Raw genomic sequence first — 12928 nt, 5'->3', positions numbered from 1 at the left:
ACTGTGGCAGACCTACTGTGAAACACAGATATACAGATGGAGTCACGCTCATCTAGGCTTCTCTGCTGCGCCTAGGTGCACCAAGGTTTATTAGCATAAACCTTTTAGTCTATTGTTCTCAGCTGCAATACAATACAGAGAGAACAATACAGCAGGGGATTAAGTCATTACAGCAGGGGATTAAGTCCGACTGCCATGGCTCAGTTAATCCTATTAAAGGCAAAGATGAAGTGGGCTCCATCTGTACCTGCCAGTAATTGTATCACTTGCGGAAGGGCCAGCACAGGGTGCGAAAATAAAACTTTCAGCCCTGCCCACAAGGAAGACATGTGACATCATGACATAACACTAATGGTGCGGGGCCGCCAAAACACGGAAATTCAGCACCATTTAGAGCATCCCTAGGGTGCTCCAGGCAGCTGGAAAGGATGCAAGTATGTGCAGAGTGCCCGTTGTAGACACCATGGAAGCCAAATGCAAGTGCCGTGGGTCAGCAAGCCCCAGGAATCTGCATCCTGGCAACGGTACAGCTCTTACACCGCCCTGCTTGTGGGTGTCAAATGCACACTTATGGAAATAATGGTTGCCAGCACATACGATTGGCTGATAGCAGATTCACCCATGGAGCTCTGTCTTCATTATTTATATTTTTAATTGCTCATGTATATTTTGAATGGTTTTTGTTGCTGCTTTTATTCATACACAAGAAGGAAGATTCTATCCCTACTTGCCAATATTTTTGACCTCACCCTGTGAGATCTTGAAAGAGAGATTCAGGGGGAAAGTTCAGGAGGAATAGAGGTGCAATCAACATCAAATCCGTTCCTACCCAGATTACTAGGATTCCGCACATTAGTCATACCACCCAACTACAGTATAAATTCTGAGAACTCACGCCCATATTTAGAATTGCACATACCCTGCACTTCAGATGACAGACCAGGGCATTAAAGTGCACAGGGCCGCCATTGGGATGGGACTGCCGGGACTGGGATTCGAAGCCCATCACTCTTGGTTAATACAGCATAGTACTGGTGGGGTATGGGTCGTTGGGTCGACCCAACTTAGGTCGACAGTGCCATTAGGTCGACAGGTCAAAAGGTTGACATGAGGTTTTTGACTGTTTTTGGTGTAATTTTCTCCATAAAGTGATGGGGAACCCAAATTAGTGCACCGTGTCCCTTCGCATGGCTCGCTTTGCTCGCCATGCTTGGGGCAAGGTGCCTCACTTCGCTAGGCACAGATTACCGTTCCAATCGTAGTCCACATGGATCGTTAAGTATGAAAAAATCCATAATTTTTTGTAAAAAAAAACCTCATGTTGACCTTTTGACCTGTCAACCTAGTACATGTCGACGTAACGGCCATGTCAACCTAATGGCATTGTCGATCTTCAGTGGTTGACCTAAGTTGTGTCGACCTAACGACCGTAACCCGTACCGGTGCTAGTACTGTGCTATTGTTACCTCCCGTGGTGCTTCTACTGATCTCTTAGCTGTGGGTACAGGGCCTGGTCTGGGCACTGTGAGTGTGGGCAGAGGAGGAGAGAGGTGGAGGGGCAGCTCAGCACATTCACTTTCTTATTGTTACATCTTTGCTCTATACATGATAGATTTAAGGTTGCGCATATGTTCAGATGCATGTAATCTGGATGCGCAAGCATTTAAATGCATTTTTGCATCTTAGTAAAAGTGTCTCCTTTATATTCTATTGAAATCTGGTTATCAGTTTATAATAATAAACATGTTCGCTGGGATGAGACAAAATAGATAGCTACAGATCTTGAATGATGGAGGGATCCAGGGTACCACATTTTATACATTGGATTTTGTTAAATATACTCATAATTCTGCAGTTTTTAGTATGTACAGTATAAGCAGATCAAATAATCGCAGACTATGAAATCAATGCGGGAATGTAAACACATTACAAGTAGAGTAAAAGGTTTTTCTCTTTAAGCACGTTGGCATAGACCCTTGCTTGCGACTGTATGAGAAGGATTTATACATTAGAATGCATCTTGGCTGATATAACTATGACCTCATTATAAGATGGAGCAGTTTGGCTCATATCCACAGCACTATAAGGCAAATACTTTACATTTAAATAGACCTGTCACCATAAATTAACATCTTTGGACTCACCACAAACTTATAAAATATCCTTCCATCTAATCATTTCAAATATGCTTACATCTTATAATGCCTCTTGTATCTGTTCCCTGTGTGGTTCTTACTAATTCTTACTAATAAATCCAATAATGTGGAAAGATAAGGTACTTTGTACATACGATATTGTACCTACACTAGTTTGTTACTATACCACATGCTAACAAACATAAGGCTCAGAGGAGTATCTATAATGGGTGCAGGGTGTGCATGGCCATCTTACCATATAGGCACACTGGGCAGATGCCCAGGGCCCCGCTTTTCTAGCAGCCTTTAAGCAGGGGTGGGCTGGGACAGAGGCCATCTTCTTCCCAGGCTGGTGCATCTGGAGGTCTTGGGAGGCAGGGAGAGATGCTTCCTGGCCGCTCTGATTGTGAATTACACCCAATCAGACCAGCTAGACAGTATTTTTTACCTGCCTCCCAGGCTGCAGCAAGACACCAAATTGCTGTCAGCTTGCTAATTGGTGGATGGCTGGAGCTATTCCCCAATTAGAGTGTAGCATTCTCTGCCTGCAACCAGACGGCGATTGTTAGCTTGCTAATTGGTGGATGGCTGGAGCTATCCAGCAATCAGTGCTGACAGCCATTTACTATATGGAAGCATGTGGAGAGATGTTGTGGGTCTGCAGGATGGGTAAGTCATGATTATTTTTTCTAGTCCCGTGAATGGGTGGGTAGGTGCATTTCTTTGCCCAGGGCCTTCAATGCTGTTTAGACAACCCTGAGGGTGTGCAGTGAAACCACAATAGATTTGCCACCCTGCCCATGCTGAGCCACCCTCCCCAATATACTTGCTGATGGCACCACAAATTAAGTTAATTATGAAAGGCAGACAGAATATATGTAAATATACTCTTTTCTCTATAGCTAGAATTAATTAATTCAAGGTAGCAACATTAATATACACACCATATATGATCTATTTACTATGTTAGTGATTGACTGTTCTATAAAATGTAGGGGCCTATTTATCAGACATGCCAACCCCTTAAAGCATGCGGAAACAGCGGCATCATGCGCCAAGTGAGGTGTGCCCATGCTTCCTTACCCATCTGTGCCGCGACTTCAGGAACCTGTGTATTTGTAGATATACACACACTGTTGTGACTGTATTGGATGGTGGAAGAATGGGAAATGGAATTAGATTCTCTACTTTTTGCTTGTCAGTACTGCCACAACAGTGATGTTGCATGTATTAAATGGAGAAAATATAGATGCTTTTCAGATGTGCATCCTATAAGCCAATCTCCCTGCACAGTGCTTATACACTGTACTTGCTTGTGGCAAAGCAGCTGCAACCAACAGGTGAAGTATTTTATTCATCTGTGGCTTTTAGTTATTCTTAAGATACACCGAAACACTTGTCAGAAGTGTCAAAATGTATACCACGGATTAAGGGATCAGTTACTACACATTTGCGCTGCATGCATAACATTACCTGGCAAATGGTACAATACTTACTATGTCCTAAATATATACTCTATTTGAAATAATGACGTGAAACAGTATATTACACTATATAAAATGATAAGGTAGATTTTTCCACTCATACTGCAGCATTATTTGGTTTTGCACCAGTCTTGCGAGCTGTTTTTTCTCTCTCGTATATTCTAGAAAAAGGAGAGATTGATACTTTAACTTGTCTGCAGGATTGTCCTTCTGTGTACCCTAGACTTGACAGCTCATGTCTCCCTTATACTTTCACCTCTTCTTATGCTACTGAGGGCCATGTGGGCACCCACCAGCCCTGACACTATTGCCTTATAGTACATATTTCAATTCACAAACACAAATGGCAAGTTTTTGCATACATCGCAAGCACCAAAGTGACTATGCGTTTTGCGTATACCGATCCTTTTCTGAGTCGGATCTGTCTTCATGAATTAGGGCATTTTGCCCGCAAACTGGCCGGTGGCAAAGCGAACGCATGTTTCATTGACTTGTGGGAGCGTCATGGAAGTGTTGGGGAGTGCATCAAAAGCTCCGTGTGATTCTGTGCCATGCGTATGGGGAAGGGAAACCTGTTTGAAGGTTTTCTTGTACCTAGCATGGCGCTTGACACTAATGCGCATGGTTGCGGTAGCCGCTGTAAAATCACAGGTTTCCACTTACACGCCCATTAGCTGAACGGATATTTGCATTAGTATAAGGTACAGTAGTAAATCAGGCTTCCGCCACTTTGTGTGCAACTTAGAATCAGCATCTGTATGTTCCTTTCTATCATGACATTGTTACATGTGTTACATGTCATGGAATGGCCCAAAAGTGTGTTTTGTTACAGCCTGAAAAAAATATATATATTTTGCTAAATAATATTTATAAATAAAATACAGGTTGAGCATCCCATATGCAAAATGCTTGGGACCAGAAGTATTTTGGATATCTGATTTCTCTGTAGTTTGGAATAATTGCATACCGTAATGAGATATCATGGCGATGGGACCCAAGTCTAAGCACAGAATGCATTTATGTTTTATATACACCTTATACACACAGCCTGAAGGTCATTTAATACAATATTTTTAATAACTTTGTGTATTAAACAAGGTTTGTGTACATTGAGCCATCAGAAAATAAAGATTTCACTATCTCAATCTCACTCCAAAAATATCGAATTTCAGAATATTCCGTATTTTGGAATATTTGGATATGGGATACTCAACCTGTATAGTGTTAAAGTGTATAGCCATTGCATTCCAAAAATGTTCAAACCCATCTACATTTATAGCCTGTCACCCATTTATTGGCTCTTGAGGACCCTACATTTAGTTCAGCAAATCACCATAGATCAATGTAGGCAGAGCAGATTGAAGTTACTCTTCCATTCGATTTAATTCGATTTCGAACTTTGGTCAAGGCTGATTTAGGCCACTTGCTGGAAAAAGAGAGGTGCGTCATCGTCTTCTCTGAGAACTGAACTGGTCAGTGTGCTGCTTGTGTTGTAGGAATTAAGAGCTGTGTGCTGCACAATACAATAGGTCATACGTGCCCACATTTAATTTAGCCCACGAGAGAGGGAGCGTGTGGTGTGGGGAATGGCGTCATCACAGCCCCTCCCTGTTCTGTATAATGCATAGATTGCCATAATTGTGTAATGGGGGTAAGGCCATGATGACGCATTTGCTCATGAATTACATCATCGGGCCCCCGCATCACCCACCTCAATAGGGAAAAGGGTGCAATATAGAAAGCTGGTCTTCTCTCCTGGTATTCTGGGAGAGAAGGCAAGTATGCAATATGTCTATGTTTATCCTGGATGCCTATTCTGAATACTTTGGAGTGCAAACAGTCACAAGTGACCTGATTTAGTATGCACTCTAGTGTCACAGCTGACAGTGCTAGTATTCTAACATACATACAGCTTATTTCATGCATTATGTAAAAGTTCTGTTTATCCCACAGTTCATGATGCATGCTGAATATAAATAATGTTCTTGATGAATCATAGACCTCTGGTCTAAGGACGTTTCTCCACCCTGACATTTAAGCAGTTAACCTAACATTCAGCTTAATTGGTTCATGTGTTTTTTTTCCTGCAGATCCACCACCCTATTCTCCATCCCTCTGAGCCCTGCAGGCAGATCATGTCACTGCTATTTCTCATCCAGCCGGTCACCATGGCGACAGTCTGTAATGGTGTAAGCAATGTGTAAGAGGGAAAGCTCTGGATGTGAGGCAGCAGCCTAGTTCTCACAGTGATGGGATCAAAATTGTGTATTTCCCAGTGTGTTCTTCTTAGTAGACTCATTACTTATTAGAAGTACTGTACCTGTTACAGGGTGCAGCAAGTCTTGATTACAGCACAAGCCGATGTATATATATAGTGCCTTGATGGCTGTACCTTACAAAGCAATGTCAAGATCCCTTGAGACGTACACAGAGACAGCAGATGTTCTTGTTGGAAATGAATATTCCTTAAGGACAACCAATATTTGTTATTTGTGCTGCAAGAGACGGTATGCGGATCCTGTAACATCAAATTCCAGGCTCCCTGTTTTTTTTAAGCAGGGTTTTTACGTAACATGAATGTGCTCAGAGATGTTTCTGAGGATGTAATGTCTATAGATATAGTCTATGACTCTATGTAATAAAAACGGTATCATTCTTAAAATGTGTTTTGGGCGTGGTGAGGCACGATGGCGGGGATCGCTGAAAGATGCTGTGCCTGAATTACAGATGATGTTGACGCTGTAAGACTGGTTAATGTGCTTTAATAATACGGATAGTCCAAGGCATAATGTAAGTCACTAATGAACGATTTTGGAGCTTTATCTAAAGAGAAACCACAACAGTAGGGATTCGTGAGAGTCTGCTGTTTGGTACAACCCCACAGAGTGGATCAGACGAATGCATTTAGATTTGTAATAATTTTACTTACAGACTGGATTCTACTGTATATAACAGCAATCTCTCAGCATTACTGTGCATATGATTGTGCTAGCAAGAGGTGACACATGTACCTCTCTCTACATTAAAGAGGCAAGCTTAGTATAAACTACTTTCAACAGTCCAGCCTTGTCTGTTTGATTTCTCTGAGCGTGAAACATTCCATCCATCGCAACATGCTGCAACTCAGTACATCAGCATTATACCCACTCATAAACAGTGCCACTATGGGTATATATACACAATGCCACTATAATACATATTACATGTTGATGTAAAACCAATATTGTCATTAGTTTGACGCACTGAAGAATTATTGATCATCTGCCACACTATTATAATGCAATGGTAATCTTACAGTACATGCAATAAATGTGTGCGCACACACAATATTTGACACACCTAGCACATAAACAATAATAGAGATGTATAAAGATATGCTATAAATCCATAAGAGAGAAATATCTACATTTCTATGTAAAAGCGCCTTTGTACGGAGTTGAGTAGACTGCAAATAATATAATACAAACAGTATTGTTTGCTGAGTGCTTGTATGCGTGTATAACGCATATGCACTAAGCAACTAATATGCCTATGAAACCACTACAGTAATCCAATTACTATACTGTAAGTTATTAAAATGCAGATCAATCTTCTGTGACAGCGTACCTATCCAACTCCGCTTACTGAATACTATATTTACTGACACCAATCTTGCTAATCCACTCATAAGGTTGTAAAATGATACACATTGTAAGGAATAAATCACTACCAGTCCTGGGAAACATACTGAGCTTGTTAAAAACCATTACAGTGATTTTCCCACCCTACGTGAACAGATGTAAAAATATGTCTTCTGGTAACGCACAGTAGCTAGGAAGCAAAGATAAAAATACTACACATTAGCAGGCAAGGGGCTGAGGAAGAACTGAGGCAATGTTTATAACAAAACATGCCTGGGACAGCATACATGACTATATTCAGCTGCAGAGCACTAAGACACATCTCTACCTACTTGGCAATCCAAGAAGGACTTTATTCCGCAGAGGGAAAATTTCGCTGCATAAAAGGCTGGTCTTTAGGAATTTATTTAGCAAGATCTTTATTGTTTTACAACAATGCACCTGCAGCAAATCTGTCGACAAGGTTTTGGAAAGCAGAGGAAAAAATGCAAAATCCTGATCTGCAAAACAGCTGAAAATCTGAAACTTCAACATAAAAATCTAAAAGGATGTTTTATTGTGGCAGAAATGTGAGTTATGTGCAGAGTGCCATAAAGAGGATCCTGTTCTTACCTCCTGATTCTCTCTGTTCTGCAATAGACGCCTCCTCTCCCCGCCTGGCCTGTAGAATGAAATGCTGCTTTAAAGACTGTAGGGCTATTATCTTGTGTTTATTCCTGTATCCATAGAGACATCCTGTAAAACATCAAGGGAGTGTAATATAAATATAAGTGACCAAGGTCATTGAGAGGCATAAGAGATGTACCCTCCTTGCTTGTAGCAGGCAAGATTTAACTTGGTAGGGATCTCTCATGCAAGTCAGTAGATGGGGATCTGAGGGAGAGGGGTGTGTCATAGCCGAACAATGACTGGCAATTAGGCAAGGACTTTCATTCATTAACTGGCTAGTGTTTTTTTTTTGACTGGGCTTCTAAAATCTGCTATCTGTCCTGCAGCAACTTCATTTGTTTTTCTGCAGTGTGCTGCTATCCTCTCCAGCGGTGGAAACCATGATTTATGAAATAATACGTGCTGATTTATTTATTTTGCATTTTTGTGGATATTCTAGGTGGAAGCTTTAAATGAATGCTCAGCAGTTAGAATAAAGTTTACACACTAATTGTGGATATATTAGAAACTTGTCATGATTTAAAATTATGCATAGTTGACAATATGTGTGTGTGTGTGTGTGTGTGTGTGTGTGTGTGTGTGTGTGTGTGTGTGTATATATGTGTGTGTGTGTGTGTGTTTGTTTTGCAATGTTCATTACTAAAAAAATATTAGATACTACATACACAGCATAACCCTGGCAGTACGATAACATGTGAGGCTAATCCATATCACTTTTAGAAGTGATGACAAGAATAAGCCCCTATCACTCTGATAGAGTGTATGCAATTTGTACCAATTGCTGTGACACTTGTACTGACATTGTTACTGTGCTGCGTTGTGTTCAATATGGCTTACACATACAAAGATCAACTGCTACACTGCCTACACCACATTGGTGTGCACAAACGAAGAGGAGATAAACAAGGGGCCTAATTCAGACCTGATTGCAGCAGCAAATTTGTTAGCTAATGGGCAAAACCATGTGCACTGCAGGTGTGGCAGATAATAACATTGACAGAGAGAGTTAGATTTGGGTGGGTTACATACCCTCCAACATTTTACACATACAAATCGTTAAAAATCCAAAAAGGGGCGTGGCCATGGGTAAAGGGGACGTGGCCACACCCCTTTTCCTATACTTTCAATGGAAGTTTGGAGAGCCAACAATCGGTACAGACCATAAAAAAAAGGTACTGTACCTCTCAAAAAGGTACAATTGGAGGGTATGGGGTTATATTGTTTCTGTGCATGGTAAATACTGGCTGCTTTAATTTTACACTGCAATTTAGATTTCAGTTTGCACACACCACACCCAAATCTAACTCTCTCTGCAAATGTTATATCTGCCCCCCCCCCCCCCCTGCAGTGCACATGGGAGGTCATTCCGAGTTGATCGCACGTAGCAACTTTTTGCTGCTGGTGCGATCAACCTGATGCCGCCTATGGGGGAGTGTATTTTAGCATAGCAGGGCTGCGATCGCTTGTGCAGCCCTGCTATGCTAAAAAAGTTTCCTGCAAAACAAGACCAGCCCTGAAGCTACTTACCCTGTGCGACGGATACAGCGATGAAGGTCCCGGCTCTGACGTCAGACATCCGCCCTCCAAACGCCTAAATCTGCCTGCGTTGGACTCACCACGCCTGGAAAACGGTGAGTATCTGCCCCGGAACACCTCCCACCTGTCCATCTTCTTGCGATTGCTGCTGCGATCACTTTTCTCGCTGGCGGCGTCGCGGTCCTGTGATGCGCATTTCCGACCCGTTCGCACCACAGCGAAGAACCGATGCGTGCGAACGGGTCGGAATAACCCCCATGGTTTTGCCAATTAGCTAACAAATTTGCTGCTGCGATCAGGTCTGAATTAGGCTCCAGGTGTAGATCTCCTTTGATTTTTGTCGACTTACTCCATGTTTCTGGATTAAGTGCTAGTGCTGGAGCAATAGGCTTTTTTATAATGGGTGCAATGTGTGCGGTGCACATGGGCCCCTGGGTCCAGGGGGGCCCATACCGCACACACTGCACCCATAGTCTTATATTTATCTTTCTGGAGTCCAGTGTCGGACACTGCAGCCCCGGTGAAAATTGCAGCCAAAATGGCCACTGCACATGCGCAGTAGTCAATTTGGTCTTCGGAACATGGTGGGTGCCATGTTTCCTGAGACCTGTGCATGCACACTAGACTCCAGAGACTACTGTGCCATACAGAGGAGGTGGCCCACCAGGAGGTGCATACGGGCCCCCTCCTCTGTTAAAATGCCCCTGGCTGGAGCCAATTTAGCAAGCACATTGACGCAGGGGCTGAAACAAATCAAATCATATAATACCATGGGACTTCTAGAAATACCATGATCAATATTCAAACAAACATCATCTAACTTCATTGCATATGCAGGCTTTACAATTTTCTAACAGATTAGCCTCTTAGTATGTGTGTATAATATGTATCTGCATAATCTCATGCAGTAAGATTAGGGATGTGGTCAGGATGCAGGCGTTCTGGATCCCGACACTGGTTGGAATACCAACACCATAATTACGACACTGGTCGGAATGCCGATGCCGGGATCCTGCATGGATCAACATACCGGCGCTAGAATACCGACCGCCAGCATCCCGAACGTAAGTACGCCGGGGCTCCTTAGGGTTGCGCTGTGGGGGAGGGATTAGGTTTAGGCTGTGAGGGGTCAGTTAGAGTTAGGCTGCATGGGGGGGGGGGGGGGGGGTTAGATTTAGGCTGCGGGGAGGGGAGGGTTAGGTTTAGTCTTCGGGAGAGAGGTTAGGCTCAGGATGTGGGCGGGGTTAGGGTTAGACTGCTGGAAGTTAGGGGTAGGGGGGTTAGCCTACTTACCTTCCAGGTGTCGGGATCCTGCGCGTTGCAATACCATGTTGGTATTTTGATTGACGGCATCCCAAGTTCCGGGATCCTGATACCATCCCTCAGATTAGATATTAGCTGTAAACAAGCAACAGTACAGTTACCCATAAACAGCAAGAGTACAGTACTACCCAGTGTATAACACATACTTACTCTTCCAGGTGGTCTAGGTAATATTCCCAGATGCCCGGAACTAGAGTAGTCATGTCTCCTGGCACCACCACTTCCTGAGTGATGTGAGTGGTCTGGGCGACTGATGATACGATCCGTATTGAATAGCGTCATTGTAGCCCTGTCCCCCGCTTTACAATAGAGGTGTGTACCAGACCAGTGTTGCTAGTTTTGGTTTTAATTAGTCATCCGGTTTTGGTTTCACTTAGATGCTGTGATTGGTTTTGGATTTGTATTCTTTTTAAAATATGACAAAGAAGCTTAAGTAACATAATATGGGCCTTTTTTGTTCCTACATTATGAGTAATCTCAATAACATTTATTTGCACTAATTTCCAGTTAATTTTGACAACCTCATAGCTCACATAACTACTAGGTGGAGAATTAAACTGCATCGTTAATGGACTTCTATGTCTCCTATGCAATGCCCGCTCTAGTATCTAGGATTCGTCCAGTCATGTGACGTGCTGAGCATCCGTCACGTGATCGGCACTCTTCTTCCTGTGTTGGACGTCAGTGTAAGGCTCCAGTCACATGGTTGCGGGACCGCAGCTCACGTGATCAATATTAAGCCGACGTGTTGTCCTGATAACCTTCCTGTGTTAGGTGTCAGTATTCGACCCCGGTCACGTGGTTGAGGGACCGCAGCTCACGTGGTCAAACCAACGCATTGTCCTGGTAACCACAGACACCTTAAGTCTGTACTGTGTCTTCCGGTTACATATTTCCAAAATATGGACATTTGGTTACCATAGTAACCAGAATTTCTCACATCATTCTACACTATATCTTAAACAAATTGTTATAAAAAAATTGTTATAAAACCTTATATTCCATATATATAAGAATGTAACCACATTATATCGCTATAACCAGCGTGAGGAATGAATAAATATACTTACAGCAGACATACAAATGCATTTTCATTAGCTCATAATTGGTTCTTATGTAAACAGCCTCATAACATAATTTTCCCCATATATATCCTTACTGTTTTTACCCTATATATATTGAATTACTTCAAACTTTATTATTCACTGTGTATCAGCTGTTATAAAATTATATAATTACTCTTAAATGGTAACACTATATCCATATACATATAAAACATAGACATCCCTATTTGAGAGTTTGAAGAACATACAATAATTGCTCCTATAAAAACAATATATATACACATTATTTCCAATCTAGGGGTATATGCAATTAGCGGCGAATCGCGGCAATTTTTCGGCCGTTTTTTAATTCGACACAATTCGACCGTCTAATTTCTGCAAGTGGGTGCCGAAATTGACCATATTCAATAAAAAACGGATTCGACAGTCCCGCTGACGAAAAACGTCCGATTTGACGGATTTTGTTTGATTTTTAAAAAACGGTGAAAAACGGGAAAAAACCCGAAAAAACATTGCGTGGGGTCCCCCCTCCAAAGCATAACAAGCCTCGGGCTCTTCGAGCTGGTCCTGGTTCTAAAAATCTGGGAAAAAATGGACAGGGGATCCCCCGTATTTTTAAAACCAGCACCGGGCTCTGCGCCTGGTGCTGGTGCAAAAAATACGGGGGACAAAAAGAGTAGGGGTCCCCCGTATTTTTTACACCAGCATCGGGCTCCACTAGCTGGACAGATAATGCTACAGCCGGGGGTCACTTTTATACAGCGCCCTGCGGCCGTGGCATTAAATATCCAACTAGTCACCCCTGGCCGGGGTACCCTGGGGGAGTGGGGACCCCTTCAATCAAGGGGTCCCCCCCAGCCACCCAAGGGCCAGGGGTGAAGCCCGAGGCTGTCCCCCCATCCAAGGGCTGCGGATGAGGGGCTGATAGCCTTGAGAAAATGACAAGAATATTGTTTTTTTCCTGTAGTACTACAAGTCCCAGCAAGCCTCCCCCGCAAGCTGGTACTTGGAGAACCACAAGTACCAGCATGCGGGAGAAAAACGGGCCCGCTGGTACCTGTAGTACTACTGGAAAAAAATACCCAAATAAAAACAGG

At 42.8% G+C, this 12928-nt stretch overlaps 1 protein-coding gene across 1 annotated transcript in view; it reads right to left on the bottom strand.

The window, feature by feature from the left end:
* Nucleotides 1-8125, bottom strand: part of TPPP3 (tubulin polymerization promoting protein family member 3) — a 35445-nt gene extending 27320 nt beyond the window's left edge. Inside the window, exon 1 of the mRNA XM_063945304.1 lies at nt 7852-8125. The gene's annotated coding sequence lies outside the window, so the exon portion shown is untranslated. The remainder of the gene's footprint in view (nt 1-7851) is intronic.
* Between the last annotated feature and the right edge of the window lie 4803 nt (nt 8126-12928).

The sequence above is a fragment of the Pseudophryne corroboree genome, chromosome 11 (genome assembly GCF_028390025.1).
Source record: "Pseudophryne corroboree isolate aPseCor3 chromosome 11, aPseCor3.hap2, whole genome shotgun sequence".
Lineage (NCBI taxonomy): Eukaryota > Metazoa > Chordata > Amphibia > Anura > Myobatrachidae > Pseudophryne > Pseudophryne corroboree.
This window is presented reverse-complemented; position numbering and strand designations above follow the sequence as displayed.